This window comes from Solenopsis invicta, chromosome 14, assembly GCF_016802725.1.
Source record: "Solenopsis invicta isolate M01_SB chromosome 14, UNIL_Sinv_3.0, whole genome shotgun sequence".
Classification (NCBI taxonomy): Eukaryota; Metazoa; Arthropoda; class Insecta; order Hymenoptera; family Formicidae; genus Solenopsis; species Solenopsis invicta.
The window spans coordinates 1,540,151-1,561,771 of NC_052677.1; the positions used below are offsets into that span (position 1 = coordinate 1,540,151).

A 21,621-nucleotide genomic window follows, 5' to 3' on the forward strand; every position below is an offset into this window, starting at 1 on the left:
AACGCCACTAATAATCTCTTTCCCCTCAGCGCATGAAACACTTTTTTGAGATGAGCGAGGTACCGCTCGATCTTGTCGTTGTACTGAAAATAGCACGATGCGACATAGAAAGAGAAGCTGGATGCTTGCACTTCCGCATACACACAGTGGGTCGTGCTTAGTTGCGAGACATATAGCATCTGGATTTTCGGGCGGCTGATTACCACCATCGCCCATGGCGTTACGAGTGCACAGCAGCCACTCTGAAACCAGTGCCTAGCTCATAGAAGGTGTGGCTTACGTTCTGCTTCCTGACGTATGGTTTCTGTAATAATTTCAAATACAAGCTGATGCATTTCGCCCGTTAGCGCAGCTGATCTCGCCATGTTCAGCTGCAGCACCCTAACACCCATGGTGTTTCTACGGTCGGCTGGGCATCTGGCGCTCCTTACAGGTGTATGGGTCAACCTGGCTGTTACTAATAATGATACTAGCGTCAGCTTTGGTGTCTCCTTTGTCGGAGTGTGGGGATTTGAAGAAGCTTTGACCTCTAACTGCGTTAAATCGCATTTTTCTAGAACTACTCTTGGAACTTTTTTACGTAAGTTATCCTTCTAACATACACCAACCCTGTATTCATTTTCTTGCGTCCTGTCAATCCATCGCACCTCTCGAGGATGACCCGAACGGTCCAAAGATTTATGACCGTTCGAGTGCGGACGCTCCGTTTCCCCTATTTGTGTATGGATGATAACGCTCTAGCCTGACACTGACAGCGCGTAGTTTGTGTTTGTGGTTATTTGAGTATGTGCTGATAGTGAAGCAGGTGAATCTTGAGATCATCAATAAAGATTGCAAACAGTAATAGCCCGAGGACCAAATCCTAAGGAACACCGCAGCAGGTCGACTGCCAAACCGAGAAGGACCCATTTGACCCGCGCAGCCGCTGACGACGAGAAGAAAAATAGTATTAAAATCAGTCTATAGCAGGCTGAGAGGTACAAGAGCGGGGTGGGGGAGGGTTAGGGAAGTAGGAGAAGAAACCGAGGGAGAAAAAAGAAGATAAAATGAAGCAAAAAAATGGTTAAAGTCGTTGAGAGATAGATCGGATGGAAGCAAGGGTAACTTAGATTTTGATTTCGCTAAGCCGAGTGTGCGGAGTTCAGTCCAGAGGCGCGCGGGAATGAGACCGCTGCTAAGTCTGCGATGGAGGTAATTGTGTTTAACTTTGTTTCGAAGTTGGCGGAAGTTGAAAAATCTTGCGGGGGATGGAGAGTGTTGAAGAGCTTTTCTCGCCGCGTCGTGCTATCGCATCCTGGTCCTGATTATTTGATCGAGCCAGAGAGTAGGCGGCTTTTTTTTGCTTTGAAAGAACGGAGTGGAGCGTAGAGGTCCAAAGTGATTTTTATTGAGAAGATGGAGATTCGCATCTATAGTCAGCCAATCGCAATTCAATCATTCAAGAGCGGATAGTGATCGAAGGTAAGATTGAAGGTCGAAGTGTGTGTAGTCTCAAGTGGTTAGAGATCGAGGCGGCAAACGATAAACGCGGAAGTTCAGCGTGTATTAGGTCGTGTATAAAGAGGAAAGAGAGTGGGCATTGGTAGTAGGAAGTCAAAAGAGTCTGATGGTACTGACGAGGTAGTAATCAATGCGAGTGTGGGAATGGGAGATGTGATGTGTGTCAGTAAAAGGAAGGTAGGTGAAAACGAGGTAGAGGTAATTTGAGGTACAGAGATCGAGGAGAGATTCGCTGTTGTGAGTTGGGTGATTCAAGTCAATATTTAAGTCAAGATTCAAGAAATCCCCGATCAAGACAGTGGCAGAGAATGTAGTGAGGAGTCTCTCGTAGTTGGCCCAGAGATTTGCTAGGTACCTTGGCTGGATGATAGACCAACCTCAATAGAAACGGCAGCCGGGGACTGAGACCCGAAGTAAAAGATACTCTGGCTGAGCCCCGTAATGACAGGGGGACGAGGCAAGGACAGTTTCACCCAAGCCGACGTAAAAGTCAATTTCTCCTTCTGCCTTCACCTTGTAATCGTGTTTTAATAGGTGATACCCCTGAAAATTGACTAGAAGACGTCAGGAATAAGTGGTTTAACCCTTAAATACAATTAATGATTGGAAAAATATCGATATTTGTGATTGCGCGTTGACTTTCATTAGCCTATTTTCCAATTATTAATTGTATTTAAGTGTCGAGAGTCTGGAACTAATTAATTGTTTAATTCTTGAACGTATAAGTGAGTCTGGGAGACCTTTCCGAAAAAACTTTACTTTTGTGCCATTTTATTTTAGTTAAACAATGAAGTTGGTCAATCGTAGTTGACAAAGGAGACTTCAAACTTTTTTTCCACCTAGCTCGAATCTTTTTTCTCATTCCGTCTTTACACAGTAAGCGATCAAAAATCTAGGAGAATTTTTAATATGTGTTAAAAGGTTAAACCAAGTTTCTGACAAGACGATGATATCATAGGACTCTCTATGAAAATAATCAGAAAATTCACTGAAGTGGGGGAGGAGGGACTGGTAATTACGTGTCGCACTCAGAGGCCCGCATCTCTGATAGACGCACTAACGGAGCGTCAATTATTGCGCAACAAAATAATCCTTTTAGGAATGGCGCCAAGTTCTGTTCGCGACGCTTGCCGCGGAGGAGATGCAGTAGCCCCGAAAGTTCCCACACATTCGGAGTCCCAAAGGAGGCCCGCGCGATACCTGTTTTCAAGGAGAGTATCACCCCGAGCTGCCTCCAAGGAGACGGACGAGGCCGGAGCAAAGAGCGAGACACTGGAGATAAGCAAGCGCAGGTAATCGCAACCGCGAAGACAAACGGGCAAGGTCTCCGGCCCTTGACCAGGATAGACGTGTCACGCAACCAGGCGTGCTGTAATCGTTCGTCCCTTACCGCCCTTTTTGTTTCATCAAGTATCACCCGCGTCATCGTTGTCAGTTTCTTGTTTATCTCGTCGATGAGGACAGGCCTGGGACTTATAAGCCATCCAGTGCGCTTTTAGACCGTTAACCAGCCAGCCATTCGTTTCGAGTGCCGTTGGAAGAAAGCTTGACGACAATAAGGCGGAGCCAATTGCCATTGGCACGGATGCGAAAGTATCTCTCGATATTGTCCGAAGTAGTTGCGACGCCGATAGTAAGGCCTATATTAGCCCTTACCCTTTTGAGTTTTTCAAAAGGAGATTCTCTCGCACGAAAGATAGTAAACTCCGATCCAAGCCTCACCCGCTCTAGAACCTCAAGTCGCTCCTTCAGTCGGCTGAAGTCAACCGGGTCAGCCTGGACTTCAGCGCGTCCCTTGGAAGCGCTCACTACTTCGTCCAGCTTGGCTTGTTGGCCTCTAAGCTCGGCTATTGAGGTCGATAGCGACTCGGTGGTCATGGCAAGTTACTGCTCAAGCGCGGTAAACTGCGAATTAATTGATGAGAGGTCCCGCACCTTGATGAAAGGTCCTGGAGCTGTGTTTCTATGGTAGACAATTTGGCAAGGAGAATTGAGCTGATATCACCAGGTCCGCTGACATCAATGCAAGAGGCGCCAGCGCGAGCGGCAGCGCAATCAGTAGTTGCACTAGAGGAGACAATAAAGGCAAGATGCGTCCGCTTAGAGATATCCTGCATCTTGGAAAAACACGCTAACAAACCTGAGTCGACCGATGAGCTTGTTGGGGCTCCACGGTCAGCGAAAGCGGCATAGCAATCCTCATGGAAGAAATGCTTGACAGAACAGTCACGTTGAAGTGAATGCGTAGCCAAAATAATTCTCTTGCAGTTGCTACAGGTAAGCGGCATCGTGTAGATAGAAAGCCGAGCAGGCAGACAATCAACGCAAAAGAGTAGAATTCTACGGATATTTGTGAGTTGCCACTCACCGAATGTCCTCTGGAACGCAGTCCCCGGTCATGAGTTTTGGGACGCCAATATAAACAGTAACAGCACAGTTCTGCGGTTCACGTACCCAATGCCAGAGACCGTATCGGATCCGGAACCGAAAATCGTTCTATAACTTTTTTTCAGTAGAACCAAAATCCTAAACTGTACCAAGATTCTATAAAGTTTATAATACTGGTACAATGAATGAACCGATAAATTTATTTTTGGTTTAAAGGCTTTTTGTGGTTTCTTTTTGGTTCCCAATCTAATTTAAAATGAGAAAAGATTTTTACCATAAATAACTCAGAGAAAAAGAAATGTTTTAATAATAAAAAATCAAGAATAGAAGTGATTTAATAATATTTTGATAGTTTTTAAGCATGATTTGTTAGAGTTACACAAAAACGATAGAAATCAAAATAAATTTATTATAGTAAAAAATTAATTGTTTCAAACTTTCAAATGTAAAAAAAACATAATAAGAAATAAATATAAAAAGTTAAAATTATTTTGAATATTTTTATATCTTGGTTTTTGTCTTTTAACCCTTAAACACGTAAGTGGATCTGAGAGACCCCATATAAAGTTTTGAATGTTTGCTATGTGAAGACGGAATGAGATAGGAGGTTCAGACCAAGATGTAAAAAAAGTTTGAAATCTCCTCTTTTGATTGATATGATTGATCAACTTTTTTGGTCAACTAGAATTCGAACGGCACGGCAGCAAAGTTTTGTTAGGATCAATGAGACTCATATAGTGTGTAAGTGAAACTTTTTTTGTGAGTATTTTACATAAAAAAGCTGGACAAAATACGTTCGAACAAGACGGTTTGCGGATGTTACTCGCATATATTCTGTCTAAAGTTGGAATACTATAAAATGTTGTAGAAAAGGGAGTTTTTCCGAAATATATCATGAAACACATCAATTTTCAATTTTAGAAACGATTTAATCAAAAATACCTCATATTCGCCTTGTTACTTAAGTACATTTTTTAATAGAAATGACAATGATATAATTTTTTTTGAAAGTATAAATCTTAAGCTTTAAAACGCCACATTGTAAAGTTCTTCAAAGTTTTTTGTTGCAAAGATATGATTTTTTTTTTAAAGTGGATTTTTAGATGCCCAAAAATACCTCATATTCTCCATGTTACATAATTATACTTTTTAAAAGGAATGACTTTGCCAAATTTTATTTTGAAAGTATGACTCTTTAGCTTTAAAACGCCGTATTTGAAAGTCCTTAAACGTTTTTTGTTGCAAAAATATGATTTTTTGAAGGAAAAGTGGATTTTTCACCAATTTCTCATTTTTGCTTAATGGTTTTCCTTTTATAACTTCACAATATATTGTTTTTCGGCAATGCCGATTGTGCAGTCACACTCCTGAGATTTTGAACTTTCGCTTAAAAAAAAAATTGTAGAAAAATATTGATTGTAATCAAAGTTATTACTTCTCAAAGTTGAAAAAGTCTCCCAGACCCAAAAATGTGTTTCCGTATTTTACAGGATCGGTGTGTTTAAGGGTTAATCTGTGTATATGTTATTTTGATTTAAATTCTATTCCATATTTTTACGGCTATATAACTTCTTTTTCTTTTATATACGAATTGATTTGTTAATATTATTTATTATGATAGCTGAGGAACATTAGTTAGATCAAGATCATCAAGGATCTTGCATTTGCTTTCGTATTCATTTAATGATATGTTCAGCCTCAGGCATTTGTTAATATAACTTTATTGTTAAATAGAAAAATAAAGCCATAAAGTAAAAAATATATGAAAAATAATTACAGAAAGGAAACCATAATTTTAACAGAAAAAAACCATAAAAAAACTATAACAAAATATTGAAAAAATCGAAAAAAATTTAAACGGTTTCGGTATTTTTAAAGCTAAGAAATTGAAGCCAAAACCGGAACAGTTATTATAATTTTTTATAATACCGTAACCGTACCGAAATATTCTTTTGGTTCGCTTTCCTGCCCAGAGCGAGCCTGTATCTAAGTGCGCAGGCGCGTTGCCTAATCGCGGTGTCAGATTCTCGACAATTTGATGAGATGTACAACGAGAAACTGTAGATAACTCGGCAATAATCTAGTTATGCTACTTACGTGTACGGAGAACGCTCAAGATTAATTGCCCTTGACTCTGATTTAGAAAATAAGGTCCCCAAAGAGCAGAAAGCAGCAGAAAAATTTATCTAAATACAGAGCACATACAGGCACGTCCACACGGTACTTAGGTAGCCAGAGAAAGAGAGAGAGAGAGAGAGAGAGAGAGAGAGAGAGAGAGAGAGAGAGAGAGAGAGAGAGAGAGAGAGAGAGAGAGAGAGAGAGAGAGAGAGAGATACATTGTCGCCAGCGTGAGCCGACGGACAGAATGACGTCGAAGAGAAGCTGCCAGGTTGGTGAGAGTGCCTCGCGGTTAACCTGATCTTGTAAAGCCGCGTACGAGCAAGAGGAGGCCGCACTTGCATTCTGCCGGCAATCGTAATTCGTGTTTGTAGGACCAGAAGGCCGTTTTTGTTAGTTTTCAAAAAATCGATCGCTTGCAAGTACAAAGTTTCCCGCAAGGCTCGTTGCAAGCTAGTGAAGTCCGAGCGCGTAACGATGCCTGCGTCCTTCTGGAGAATAGCGGTCGTTGCAACAACCGTTAGACGTCTCAATCAGGTATTGAGCTCTGTATCACGTGCTTCTATTGTCTCGTCGCATCGGCTGGTAAAGCAAGGTCGCGTAATCGCTGCGTACTTAGAGTGTGCCGCGGAAATCTGTAAGTTCGCTTTGCTGGCCAAATTCGTCATTGCCGCCTGACTTTCTTGCGCATCGCATTTTACAATTGGAATTCGACTATCGCGCTTATTGTCGCCGTTGTTTCGAGAATTGAAGAGAACGTCGAATGCAAAGAGTTATTCTCGCGTTCGTGTGGTCCTTGTGTTGTTCATGCAATCAAAATTTGTTGCATAACAAAGCTTCGTTGCGGCGTTTACGCTATTACGCCGTCTGCGAGTTAATCGCGCTATCTTACTTATGACTTATTGTAAGACAGCAAATGGTATTCGCGTAATTTTGGTATCGTATCGCGGATCTAAGAATTACGCGTATTGCCGAGCCTTATTGAGATTAGCATGTTGGTTTTAGTGATGCAATCTGTTTGATGCATTAGCGCCCGAGACGAAGAACTTACGCAGTCTCAAAGTGGCCAAATGATCGGTTGTATTTCATCGCCATGATTTGACTACTTGTTTTCTGTTATCATTCTGTCGCTGAATTATCTGATGTTAGAGATCTTACGAATCTGATCGTTATACTACAAGCTCATACATTAATTAATTGTCTGAATATTTTGAATTAATGTTATCTGTTATAGTTAGAATTTGTGTGTCGAATCTTTCGTCTGCCCTCCGACTTTTTCGTCGCAATGGCATGCGTGGACCTTGCCTTCGCTCCACCCTGCCTCGTTAAGTCTGTCGTTTACCTCCGTTAAGTGGAGTTAACCAACTCTTGCACGCAAAAACGGCAGTTATCGCGAAATTTTCACGTTCTCAATTTGGTGTATTTTAGGGAACTAACAATGCCGTCAAGCGCATCTGGCGCGCAACTTTTAGATTTTAGCGATTCTCAGTCTCGCGTTCATGGAAACCGCCGTTTGAGCGATCCAGATAATTTTTTCTCGTTGCTGCTTTTTTTTATCACGCCGTTCGCTGTTTGCTCGTCAACCGCGTAACAAACTATATACATATATACATATGATGACTTCTATAATAACAAAAATTAAATACTTTATTAATAAAAAGTTAAAAATTGTGCAAATATACAACAAATATTGTGCAAATATACTGATAAAATTATTATAAAAAATATAAAAATTAATTACTTCCAATTTTAACATTTTCACCCGCCAAGTTGAATTCAGTTGTGTACTGTGAATTTTTCATACAGACATAACTATTGAAATAACAGCGGTTAAAAACGTCACTGTAGCATCATATTCTCTTACTAACAAATTTTTTTAGCCAGGGTATTATAAGCGCATGTACCACGCACTGTAACGATGTACATAACGCGGAAAATTTTACTCGGACGTGAGTGACTTATGATGACTAGTAAAGGTTAATACTATCTCAAAGTACAAAATCTCCTTCCAATAAAAAAACTTTGCTTGATATCCATTATTTAACAAGATATCAATTTAAAGTAGCCCCTGTTTTTTTTAAGATTTTAGCACAACACCGCCGGCATTTGCGTAACCCGATGTGCACCACGGGGAGGTTGCTCGGTCGGATTTTGCACATCATGTGTGTGTGTGTGTGTGTGCGTTTTAATGGAGTATACATGTGTATGTGTATAAATGTAGAAAAATCTTTTATGAAGAAGTGCTGTTACCTCTTCGACAATTATCTTGTGCAACCTTGATTTCACATTGGTGCATTTGTTTATATTAAAGTGAGAAATTTTGTTCCAAATTTGATGCAATGCTTCTTCTAAGTTTACCATAGTCGTTGGCTGTCTTGGACGAATTGGATTCTTAAATGGAGTTCCGTCATCTCTCTTGGATTTAAGTTCGAGCTCATTGGAGGATGTAGGAATAGTGAGATGTTATATACATGTACATATATATAAACTTTATTGCTCCTCCTTAGAGTTACATAATCTGCATTATACAATTGTACACTTAAATTAATTTATACTATGCCTTATTACATACTAAATCGCAGCATTCTTGTATCTTAACCTATCCCTACATTCTAAACTTAGTCTATCGTGCGCGCGCGCAGACACACAACACGCACACACTTCTGTTTCTATTCTATCCTCTATTTAACCTACCTCTTGTTTTTGGTTACCCTTGTGAATTTTCCTCTTTTATCCTTTGGAAGATGATTTGCTGGAGGTGGGAGGGTAAAGAAGTAGAGGAGGTCAGTAAATTTAAATACCTAGGGTACATTTTCCAAAGAAATGGAGGGCAGGGGGAGCAGGAGAGCAGGTTAGAGACAGGATGAAGAAGGGGATGGCGGTGATAAAGCAGGTATGGGGTATAGGTAAGAGAAGGTTTGGCAGGGATTGGGGGAGAAGGTGGCTGTTCGATGCGTTAGTATGGACGGGCGTATGGGGTGGAGGTATGGGGGTGGAGGAAAAGGAAGCGGTTGGACAGCGTGCATGAAAGTACTTGAGGTGGTTGCTAGGGGTGAACTGGAGAATCCCAGGGTATATGATTACAGAAGAGTTGCAAAGAGAGAAGCTGAGAACTAGGGTGGGGAGGAGAGCATGGAATTTTGAGGAGAGGCTGGCGGAAGGGAGGGGAAGTGAGTTGGCAAGAAGATGCTGGGAAGAAATGAGAAGGAGGTTAAAGAGGGGAGGAAAGCGGACTGGGAAAGGGAAAGAAGGAAATTTTTTGAGGAAAGGGGGTGGGAGATTATTGAAGTGGAGGAGAGAAGAGAAGAAGGGAGATTTGCTTACGAAGAGTTGGAGAGGAGAAATATAGAGGAGCGAAGGAGATAGAGGTGGGAGAGAATTACGGGCTCGAGTTATAATAAATGGTATAAATGGGTGAAAGGAGTGGAAATTCTAGGTTACTTAAAGAAGGAAGAACAGAAAACAGATGGGAAAGGATTGCGAAATACAGGTTGGGGGAGGAAGTAAGGGAGAGAATATACTGGGGAAAAGAGGAGGACAGGTTGTGCAGGCTGTGCGGAAGAAAGGAGGAGACTTGGGAACACGTGTGGGAGGAATGTGGGAGATGGGATACAAAGGGGACTTGGGAGGAACGTGTGGAGGAGATGCTGGGTGAGGAGAGAGAAGAGGAGGAATGGTTATTGAAATTGGAGAGATTTAGGGAGGAAGCGTATGGTAAGGGTGGGGGAGAGAGAGAGGAAGAGAGAATAAATGAATGAATGAATGTGCGTTTTATTAGCTCTAGGGCAAGCCCTCTAAAGACACAAATGAGCAGCAAAAAGAAAAGAACAAAGCACTTACAAACTAAAGACAAAATAGCCTAGTGACAGGATAGAAACTAAATTAAACAGAGGCAGCAAAGTATAAACGTAAGATAAGAAACAGGCAAATCGCAAGCATGAGTAAAAAATAAAATAAAATAAAATAGAATAGAATAAATATAACATAACAATAACGCAGGTAAGCAATTAGAGCCGCAATATCAGAGTAAAATTAAAAAAATAAAAAAATAAATAAATAAAAGTAACGCAAAAAAAACAAAAAAGAAAAAGAAGAGAAAAAAAAGAAAAGCTCAGATAATGCAAATACAAATGACGGAGAGTGAGTATAACGCATAACATGAGTAAATAGAATTAACGCAAGGAATACAAAGAACTAAGAATAAGAATGATTAAATATATAGCGCAAAAGAAAGAGAAAAATACGGATAACGCTAAATGTAGTACAAATAAAAATAATAAGCTAAAAATAATAAGCGTGAGAAAAAGTGCACGATCCGCTAGGCCAGGGAGGCACTCCGCTGCTGCAGGAAAAGGAGGAGACCGCGTCTGAAGGTGTGGATGGTCTCGGCGTTGCGAATAGAAATGGGGAGTGAGTTCCAGAATATGGGCGCAGCCACAGCGAAGAATCGTTGATAAGTGGAGGTGCGACATGAAGGAATGGCCAGAGAGAGAGAGAGAGAGAGAAAGAGAGAGAGAGAGAGAAGTGAAAGTGTGGGTGAGTAAATGGGAAGGAAAGAGAGAGTGAGTGTGTGTGTGTATGTGGGAGAGAGAGTGCTGCCTCAGGGAGGGAGACTGTAAAGATATTTGGCAAAAAAAGTCATTGTAGAATTGAAGGGTAGTATGTTGGATCGGAGTTGCTTGCGACGAAAGCGGAGGTCCCGTGTGTGCGTGTGGAAAGAGAATCGAGCAAATAGGCTAAGATAGACTAAGTTAGTCTGTAAGTTTAGTTTGTAAGGTAGAGTTAAGATTATTGTACAGTTAAGGAAAGATTTGTAACCCTGTGGATCAAATAAAGAAGTTACTACTACTACTACTCTCTTATCCTTTGCTCAACTCTCTCATTCAGTCATTCGCTTTCCTTCTTTCCCTCCTCATCACTTTTTTTCTTCTTACCATTTCCAACTTCTTTTGCCATTTTTTCTTTTTTTCTATTCTCTTCTAACATAACTCTCCTCATTTCTTACCAATTTTTTTTTCCTTCCATCAACACATACTTCTTGTACATGTTCCCAAGAATCACTCTCACAACCACACATTCTACATTTTCTCCGCTCCTCTTTCTCCCAATACATATTACTCCTTATTTCATTCCATAATCTATATTTTACCACTTTCTGTTACCTATTCTTTCCCTATCCTTGTTTTAAATATATCGATAATTTGACTCCCTTAGTCGACGTATAATCATTGTTATATTTTAATTTTTTTATTCTTTCTTATCTTTTTTCTCTTTTTTAAACAATCCCTCCAAATTCATTCCTTCTTCCTTCACTTTATTCCACTTTCTTCTTATCTTAAAGAGTCATTTCCTTTCTTTTTTCCATTCCGATATACTTTTTCCTCCTTCTATCTCTAACTTTTATTTTCCCCCAAAACCTCCCAGCCAAATCACTTCCTTTTCCAATTTTTTCCTGAAACCTATTGTCCTTTTACCCGGTCTTTCTTTTAACTTTTTTTTCTTTACTTCTTCTCTGAATATATCCTATATCATATATCCGGCGTGCATTATTCCACTCCCAACACTCATTTCAAAAATCATTGCAGCACTCTCTCTAATACTTTTCTCTTTTTTTACCCCTGTATTACCAATCCATACTCTTATTGACCAGACCAACACGTCAAATAGTCAACATTCTGTTTCAATCTCCTTTGAACTATCTTTTCTCAATTCGCCATACCCTCTTCATTACTGCCGCGCCTGTCTTCATCCTTTCCTTCACATGTACTTTCTGTCTCCCGCTGCTTTGTACTACGTATCTTAAATACGTAAATTCTTTTACCTCCTCAATTGTCTTCTTTTTCCATATCCAGTTTATCCTTTTTTTTCCTCTTCCCTTTCTAAATCTCATTATTCTTGTTTTACTTACGTTGAATTCCAGTTCTTTTCCATATAAATATCTTTTTGGTCTTGCCACCATACTTCTCATTTTATCCTGCTCCGCCAACAGCACCACGTCATCCACTATAACGAATAGATTTTTTTTCTTAGCTATCTTCTCTCCTCAACCACCCTTTCTTATCTCTTGCTAAAAATCAGCGATTAGGAGATTGAACAAAATTGGACTTATGGAATATCTTTTCCTCACTTCCCTCTCCGTCCAGAGATACTCACCGATCCTTTTGTCTACTCTCACTCTATTCCTTGTCTCTTTTATCACATCTTCACATCTCACCATCACCCCTTTTCTCACTCCTTTCTTTTCATTGCCTTCATCAAAATACCTCTATTCACAGAATCAAACGCGGCCCTAAGATCCACAAAAAAGACTACCATTTTTCCCACTGGTTCATTAACTTGCTTATTTATTGGATAATTTAATACATATATACATATATATATAAAGTCCCGGACTTTTTGATTATTTTGAAAACTAAGTATTTTTGAAAAAAAAGTTTTAGTTAATAGTTGTAGGGCATAAAATGGTTTATTCATTAATAATAGCAGTTTGACTTTGGGAAATGTCGCCAAGATCAGGTTAAGATCAAATGGATTTTTAGAAATAGAATACCATTTTTTTAAATTCCAGAATCTAATAGCTGATGTTAGGAGCTTTTTAAAATACTGTATTAAAGTTTATTTTCTTCAAATACTTTCCGAATTATGAGGTTTGAAAATTACTACGCTCAATTCTATCTAATTCTACTGCATACGCAAAACCCCCGCGCGTGCTGCGAACATTACAATTTCTACTTAAAAGAAATGATGATTATAGTAAATGCTCAAATTGATGTCCCTATACATTCTGACAATATGCTAGACGATCAGGGATACTTAAGACTACATTCCTACAAATTTCATTAGGTATTGCTCTAATTTCATCTGTTATTTGTTAACGCAAATGATTAAATTTTTAGGTTCTGTATTAGAAATTTTATCCTTTAAATATCCTTATTGTATATGACGATAGACTCGAGCCATCTATTTGATAAAAGACGCTTCACTCAAAGTTATTAGGTGGCGAACTACAATTTATCGTCCAATCTCTTGTGGCGCTAGTGTAGTGAGATTCTCTCGCTCTATTATTTCGTTTCTTCTATATATATATATTTTTTTTGTATTCTCTGCTAGATACGTTTTCTTTGTTTTGTTGCACGAGAGATGACTTTTTATTTTGTAAGAATTATTCTTGAATAAATATATTAAAACCGCATATAAGTGGCAACAGGTTATTGGCCCAGCACGTTTCCATTGCGCTCATAAGGAAAAAAGATTGTAAGACAGGCCAAGCACGCAAGTAAGGCTAAGTACGCGTCGGTCAGTAGAGAGGTTAAGTTGTCGGGGAAGACGGCAAACAAAAGATAAATACATATATATTAAACATGGCTGCTTCTTAATCAAAAATTGCGACGATCGAGAAGTTAACAGGCGACAAAAACTATTTCTTCTGGAAGGTTATGGTCAAGGCTATCATTTACGAAAAAGATTGGTTAGAGGTATCTTGACGGCTCCTGGAGGTAAAGCTTCGGCAAGGAGTGGATCAAGATGAACCAGCATGTCCGAAGCTTCATTCTTTAAACTGTCACCAGGAACGTAATGAAGCACGTAATGAATGCAGTATCAATGGCCTCAATACTACATTCAAAATGTGGACGTATCTGCAACATCAGTACGGTAAAGAGTCGAATTAGCAAAAATGTCAAATTTTCAGGAAGCTGTGTTCGATTCGGATGCAAGAAGATTAAACGATTGATGACTATATCGAAGAGATAAGACAGCTACTGACAGAACTTAAAGCTGCAAAGAGTACAATCGACGATTAGCATGTCGTAGCAATTATTACGTCTGAATTGCCAAGCAGTTATTTACATTGGTATATTTCTTGAGATCAACGATAAACGACGACGATAAACAGACATTGCAGGAATGCTTTGCTGCTCTTAAGAACGTTGAATTTCGTTTCGTGAATAATAAAGATACGCAAGCACTGGTTGCATCGAAGCGAAAGATTGGTGGTTTCAATAAGGATAAACAGTGGAGAATAAAAAATGATAGACAATCTAGTTCCAACGGAAGAACACTAGATAATAGATATAAAAAAAAAGGATAATAGCAACTTAAAATGTTATTGTTGCGGTCAGACTGGCCATTCCAAGTATGAATGTTCAAAGAAGAAATCATCAGGAAAATCGGACAATGGAGTTGCAGTACTGTCGGAAGCGGCAATGCCTTCAGAAACAAATAGTGCGTTCGGAAACACGACGTGGATAGTGGGGCAACGTTTCATATGGCTAACGATAGGAAGATGTTTACTACTCTGGATGAAACACAAGGTGGAGAATTAATCACGCTTGCTGATAATCATCAGGTCAGATTAAAAGAGATTGGTTTTATCCGCGTGAAGGTATGGATTGGGTCAGGATGGTAAAGTTTGACAATCAAAAATGTGCGATGGTTGCCCGAATTACGAAAGAATTTATTTTCACTGATGGTTTTGATGGAACGCAGAATCGACGTAAAATTGACAAGCGAAAGTGTCAAAATGTTCCTCAATGGGCAGCTCATTGGTATGAATGCCAAGGATGGAAGCATTCTACGTATGAAATTTAAAACTATTTGGCCGGCGGAAGTAAACGTAGCTGAAGAGCAGTCGCTTAAGCTTGTGCATAAAAAGCTAGGTCATGCGAGCATCGATACTATAAAGAAGATGGCCGAAAACGGATCAATCGCTAATTTGAAGTTGAGTGACAAGACGAAGTTTTTCTGCAAAGCTTATGAATATGGAAAGCAGGCTACAGTGAGTTATCGGCCAGTGGTGACACCAAGGAAAACTCAACCAAGTGAAATGATTTACAGCGACCTCTGTGGACGATTCAACGTAGAAGGACTCGGAGGAAAATACTATTTTCTACTACTGGATGATGCAACAGAGTATCGTATGGTATATACATTGCGAAACAAAGAGGAGGTTGCTGAGAAGGTAATTGAATTTCTCAATCTAGCGCGTAAGAAAATTGGTCGCGAAGTACAAGGGTTTTGGTCGAACAACGGCCGGGAGTTCGTAACATCGACATTAACAAACCAGTTCAGGCAACGTGGAATTACTTTTGAGACTTCGGCACCCTATACCCTACAGCAAAATAGGAAAGCCGAAAGAGAGAATAGAACTCTAGTGGAATCTATGCGATCAATGATCTATGGTCAAGATTGTTTAAAATATCTCTGGCCGAAGGCCATATTATTTGTTGCACAGGTTTATAATCAAGTGACGGAAAACACGGTAATAATACGCCTTTTGAGCTTTGGCATGGAAGGAAGCCAAGAGTGAATAATCTCCATGTGTTCCGTTCTAAGTGCATGGCTCAAGTGACGAAGGTATTTAGGAAGAAGCTCGATAAAAGGGCAGTACCGAGGATCTACGTGCGATATAAGGATAATTTGGATAACTACAAGGTGTTTGATCCGGAATCAAGAAAAGTGCAGATGGCTTCCGTTTGTATCGTTTGATGAAATCACAGCAGGTGACTTCAAATTTGAACACGCTATTGTTGAAGTGGGAGAGTCAGAAAAATTCACCGTTAAAGATGAGAACGTTGTCATGGAAGACACTAATCAACGAGAAGAAGAGGATACTTTGCGGGAATCGGGAGCAATAGGAAATGAAACCCGGATACAGACATTGAGGTCGGTCAATCCGTCAACGCCAAACCAACGAGATCCATCTTTGGTTCTTTTTGACCGATCTCAATGTTTATATCCAGACATCTGGTTTGCGCGACAGAGCGACAATTAAACAACCGGATCGTTATAACGGAGCAAATGTGGCTATTGCTGAACCAAGATGTTATCAAGAAGCTATAAACGGATCCAATGCAAATCAGTGGGAGACAACAAAATATGAAGAGGTCTAAGCTCATGTTAAGAATAAAACATGGTTTAAATCAGACATACCGAAGGAATGTAAGCCTATCTCATGACGGTGGGTGTTTAAAATGAAAGACGTATCCGGTGAAGAAGAATGTTTCAATACGAGATTGGTTTACGCAACGCGAAGAAGTCGATTATGAGGAAACGTACGCTCCTGTAGTACGATATGATACCTGCCGAGTTTTGTTTGCGAAAACAGCGATTGAGGACCTGGAAATGATTCAGTTTGATGTGAAGACGGCCTTCCTTCATGGAGACTTACATAAAGATATTTGGATTAGATTGCCAGAGCGACCATGGCCAGACAATGAGCGTTTTGTAAAATTAAATTAAAGTCTGTATGGTCTCAAACAAAGTTCAAACTGTTGGAATAGAAAATTTGATACATTAATAAAGAGTTTCGACATGAAACAATCGCCAGCTGATGACTGTCTCTACATAGGTCAGCGTGATGGCGAAGTAATGTATTTGTTGTTATATGTTAATGACGGACTAGTAATTAGTAAGTTGAAGTCTGCTTTGGACAGTTTTCTCGAAGATTTGAAGAACGCTTTCAAGATTAAAATCAGTGAACCACGATATTTTGTTGGTTTCAAACTGGAGCGGAATAGAGACAACAGAAGTTTCAGGATCCATCAACTCAAATATATTAACAAGTTATTGGAACGATTCAAAATAAATGATGCAAAAGAAATGTCAGTACCGATGGATCCAAACACTCGGGTATTCGACGGCGATGAGTCCAGTGACATCGAAAGAAAGAAAGGAGATGAAGAGCAGACCATATAGCAAACTTCTTGGATGTCTTCAGTTCTTGGTAAACGTGACAAGACCAGATATCCCCTACGGTGTAATCTGCTGAACTGTTTCAAGTCTAATCCAAGCAAACAACATTGGGTGACTGCAAAGAGGATCTTACGCTATCTCAAGAAGACAGCAGATCTTGGAATCATATATCGTCTTTTGTCAAATGAAATTGATTTCAATTCTTTAATTGCTTATAGTGATGCAGACTGGACCGGGGATCAGGATGATGAAAAGTACAAGCGGCTACGTAACGTTGTATGACAATGGACCAGTAACATGGGCGTCACAGAAGCAAAGAGTTAATGCTCTCTCAAGTTTAGAGAGCAAATATATAGCTGCCGCAAATGGGATACAAGAGGTGAAGTGGCTACGTTGGCTACTTGCGTCCATCAACTTGAGTGAGAAACCATCAAGGATACTTCAATGTGACAACCAAGGAATGATTAAGTACAGCACGAATATGGAACAGCATCAAAGAACAAAGCACATTGATAATAAATCTCATTTTGTGAAGGATGAGATTCAAGGTGAACGAGTGGCAATGGAGTATGTGCCTACTGATGAGCAGCTGATTGACCTGTTGACTAAGGCGCTTCCTAAAGGAACATTTATCAAATTCAGAGACATACTGGGATTTGGCCCAAGCCTCTCGAGTGGGAGTGTTGTGTATGACGATAGACTCGAGCCATCTATTTGATAAGAGACGCTTCACTTAAAAAGTTACTAGATAGCGAACTACAATTTATTGTCCAATCTTTTGTGGCGAGTGTAGCGAGTGTAGCGAGATTCTCTTGCTCTATTATTTTGTTTCCTCTATATATTTTTTTTTTGTATTCTCTGCTAGATACGCTTTCTTTGTTCTGTTGCACGATAGATGACTTTTCATTTTGTAAGGATTCTTGAATAAATATATTAAAACCGCATATAAGTGGCAACAATCCTTACAAGAAATATTCGAGTGGATGTAGATTGGGTAATCGTGCTGGCCATTCAACGTAGCCTATTCTTCCTATTTAGGAAAATTTCATTCAAATATTGGCGCACTTGTAAACCGTAGAGAAGCAGCGTCCCATCTTGCTGGTACCAAATGTCATTAAAGTTTTGACGAGCGATGTTCCGTATTTCCGATACTATTTAATTTTGAAGCATGGCTAAGTAATTCTCCACTGTTAAGTTTTCTTCAACAAAGAATGGCCCAACAATCCGGCTGTTAAAAATTCCAGACAAGAAATCAATGGGCTAGATTCTGAGTATGTGCCTCGTGCATCTAGTAAGGATTTTTATTGCTCCAATATTTACAATTATATTGATTTACATTTCCAATTAGCTCAAAAATAGCTTCATCTGAAAAAACAATGTTACATACAAATAGAAAATTTTTATCGATATTATAACGTCATTCTTTCGCAAAATTCCATGCAACGATCAATATTATCTTCACATAGTTCTTGTACTAAATGGATTTTATATGGATAGAATTTCTTCCTTCTTACAATTTTATGGTCTGACATAAAATTGATATCATGTTGTGCAACTTTTTGAAGTAAATTATGCAGATTTTCTACAAAAAACTGCATAATATTTAATGCTTTATTAGAATTTGTCACTGTTGTAAATCTACTTTGTCTAACTCGATTTTTGACAGAACCTACAACTTTTATCTGAAATATTTTTTGGAAAAATTTTCAGTTTTTAAAATAATCAAGGGGTCCGGAACTTTTTATATATTTTGTATATTGTCCATCGTCCTTAGACCCTTTCTAAATCTTGTTTGATTCTGTGAAATCAATCCTTTATGTTCTACTTCTTTTCTTAACCTAGTGAGATGTCATTTTCTTGCAGAAATCCTTTCACAGCAGCAGTGTGAGGTCGAGCGTTATCGTGCATTAAAATGTATTCATCTTTGTTTCTATGACGAAATACAATTTGTGGCCAAAAAACGTTATTGATATTATTGATTTGCGCTATGACGTAAAATTGTACAAATTATCGCAGAAAAAATGTGTACAACTTTGACGTAGAAAATACTTGACCATTCTTAAACAGAGTAGTGCAGTTTAGTAATAATTGTTGTAAAAACAATTATTGCGATGGAGAGATCTTATTGAAGTTGAACTTGCTTAAATTATTACATTTTTAAAAAATAGCAACAGTCAAAGAAACGTTGCTCGTCAATTTGATATTGCACACTTAGTCGTGTCGCGAGCATGAACTTGTTATCAGAAAACTAAAAATTTTGTTAATAAAAAGGTCAAAGCCAAAAACGTGAAACTTTTGCTCAAGATTGAACAATATTTTTAATATCAGCATTGTTTTCGGGAAAGAAATATCATTGCATCCCGAGTTTTAACAAAAGTTTTACATAATCAAACAATTAGCGATCCAAACCATTCAAAATTGTTTAATAGAAGCTGGTTTAAGATCTCAAAAACGAGTACAAGTGCTATAGTTAATAACGGCTCATCGACATGTATGTCTACAATTCTCCAAGGATCACGTAAATGGGACTCACTGGCAGTGGAGTCGTGTCCTTTTTACCGATGTCACGGTTTTGTTTATTCGCCTCGGATGGCCGCGTATGTACATGGTGACATCGTGGAATACGTTTTGACCGCTTCTGTCTTGCACCAACCCATTTATTTAATGGAAGATCTTTAGCGATTTGGGCAGGTATTACGATATTTGAGCGAACAGACCTGGTCATCATACCTCCTCCAGGAGTAACAGTTGTCCGCTATATCGATAATGTTCTTCGGTCGCTCGTTCTTCCATTTCATCATAGAATCGGAGATGAATTTGTTTGATAACGCTCGACTTCACACTGCTGCTGTGACCAGAGGATTTCTGCAAGAAAATAACATCTCACTACTCCCACATTCTCCAATGTGCCCGGACTTAAATCCAATAGAACATGTATGGGAGATGATGGAATGTCATTTGAGAAATCGTCGAAGACAGCCTATGACTATGGCAGACTTAGAAGAGATGTTGCGTTAATTTTGGAATAAAATTTCAGAATATAATATAAAAAAGTGCATCAATATAAAATCAAGATTGCGCGAGGTAATACGTCGAAGAGATAGCAAGAATTCTTACTTAAAAAAATTTCTACACATATACATGTACACTCCACATGTACACACTTACACACAATGTGCAAAATTCGATTGAGCAATCTCTTCGTGATGTACATCGGGTTACGCACATGCCGACAGTATTGTGCTAAAATCATAAGATAACGGAATATATTTTTAATTGTTACATCTCGTTAAATAATGGGTGTAAAGCAAAGTTTTTTTTTTCTTTCATTTGAAAAGGCAAATTCTGTCTCAACCGGACATTTTCGGCTAGCTGCTACTTTAAATATAGCCGCACTGAAGCACTACTGTAAAGGTAAGGGCATATCTTCAGCTGAAAATTCCCGGCTAGCTCGCAGTCTGAAAGAAACGGATTCAATCACGCACGCAAAGTGAGCGCATTGTCTGCCTCAGTCCAACATTCTCGACCGTTCCGTATCGCCTGAAATTCGAATCTGTCACCAACAATTTTCTGCCGTCGACAACCATAGTACCGCACATAGAAAGGAGCCTGAAAGCGGATATGTGTCGGATTTAGAATACGTAATATTTATAAAATAAGTAATTTAATATAAAGCCCTACAAATTTAATTTAATTAATGTTAATAATATTGCCAAATAAAAAGTTGATGCAAAATTTGCGTGTACAAATACTGAATTTTAATAATTATATAATGATTGATAGAAAGTTACTTGAATGCTAAAGAGCATATACAATTCTCAATTAACAAGAAAACTGTCAGAACTATCCGTTATCGATTTTGATAAATTTTTTATTTGTTGTAAAACATTAAAAATATTAGACTGATATATATTTTTTTTTAGTTGTTTATCTCAAGGATTAAGAGGATGCTAATCCTAAAGCTGAACTTTCTCGACGTCGGTACGGCAGATTACTTTTTGAGTAAGAATCAAATAGTTCGCGTCCGCGCGCGGAGCGAAGGGTAAGAGAAATAAAGCTAACATCATTAGCGCTTTTTGCCCAACGCATTTATCTATCTTTGTTCTTTGATTGTAGCGCCATCTGAGAAAAGACATATCAACTACTGTTGCACCCAATCACTGCTCTGTTTGTCATCATTTACATACATAAGTGAAATTTGTTCACGTACAGCTGTTCAGAAGCAAAAAAATTTGTTAGGCTTCTGATTGGAATGGCACATAATCAGTGTTGTTTGTTAAAATTTTTTGCACTTGGGGATGTTCTCATTTTATACATACCAGCTACACAATATCAGTAAATGACAAAAGTTAACCTGGAGTGACAGATCCACGAGCCAAAAATAAATAAATTTTTAATTTTTTTTTTGTCAATTTTCTCGTAAAATTGCTCGTATCCCACTTTTTTGAGTGCGTAATTTTACTCTACAAAAGGACAACTGGAGGAACATGAAAAAAGGTTTTATACAAACATTTCATAGTTTTTTATTGTATACTCTGTATAAAGGTATATTTATTTTTTCAATAAAAATTAAATTTTTTACTTAGCCCACACACCCACTCATTAATTTTGCAAAATATAAAAATTTTGTAAGAAAAAAAACTGAAGTAAATCGAATACTAAATTTTTTTCATTTTATATAATATATATTGATTCCACTATTCAATTTTTGAAAAAACAAGATGGCAGTATCGTGAGAGTAAGTTAAACAATTTGATATTTTAGGAAGTGCACACACCGTTATACAGAGTATGACATACCATGAAACTTGTATAAAGTTTTAAAAATAATATTGTAAAATGCATTATTTCGAGAGGAAGCTATGTAAAATGTTATGGATCTCAAAATTTAAAATAATAATAATGTTCTTTTATAAAAAATTGT

General features: G+C 38.5%; 1 protein-coding gene across 6 annotated transcripts in view; it reads right to left on the reverse strand.

The window, feature by feature from the left end:
• LOC105203570 overlaps positions 1-21,621 on the reverse strand; it is a 437,190-nt gene that overhangs the window by 337,668 nt on the left and 77,901 nt on the right. Inside the window, exon 2 of one of the 6 annotated variants that reach the window (XR_005576333.1) lies at positions 19,416-19,563. The exons of the other annotated variants lie outside the window; for them this stretch is intronic. The gene's annotated coding sequence lies outside the window, so the exon portion shown is untranslated. The remainder of the gene's footprint in view (positions 1-19,415; positions 19,564-21,621) is intronic. 6 annotated transcript variants of the gene reach the window in all.